Genomic DNA, 491 nt, shown 5'->3' with positions numbered 1-491 from the left:
TGCCACGATGCTACAAATTTGGATACATCTAGCCAACTGTCGTGTGTGTGAACTACTTCACCCTTTCCCAATGCTCTCTATTATCCTGTGAATTATAAGGTGGGGTGGAGGGGAAGGATGATCCTATTATTTTGTGTTTATATGAAACCTGATCCATCTAAATATGAATTCTGTCCAAGAATTCTTTTTCTTTTTAAGAAAAATTGTGATGATAATACATGTTACAATAAATAAAAATTGTAACATCTCAACGGCATTGATATTGCTGTCCAACACCTCTTTCTCTGCTACATTTAAATTAAAATTTTAGAACATAGCCTTTTGTATGTCAGGCTACAAAAACACATACATATCATTTCCCATACTAAAATACATTTAAAGAAAGTTACATTTTTCATTTAATTGAAGATTAAATTTAGTGGGACATCAACCTAGGTGCAGTATTGTAGTGGTTTGGTCCAAAATACTCATTACTGTTTATCTGCTGTGAG

The sequence above is a fragment of the Corvus kubaryi genome, unplaced genomic scaffold (genome assembly GCF_017639235.1).
Source record: "Corvus kubaryi isolate FWS band 111438036 unplaced genomic scaffold, C.kubaryi_AGA036_p1.0 133, whole genome shotgun sequence".
Taxonomy (NCBI): Eukaryota; Metazoa; Chordata; class Aves; order Passeriformes; family Corvidae; genus Corvus; species Corvus kubaryi.
This window is presented reverse-complemented; position numbering follows the sequence as displayed.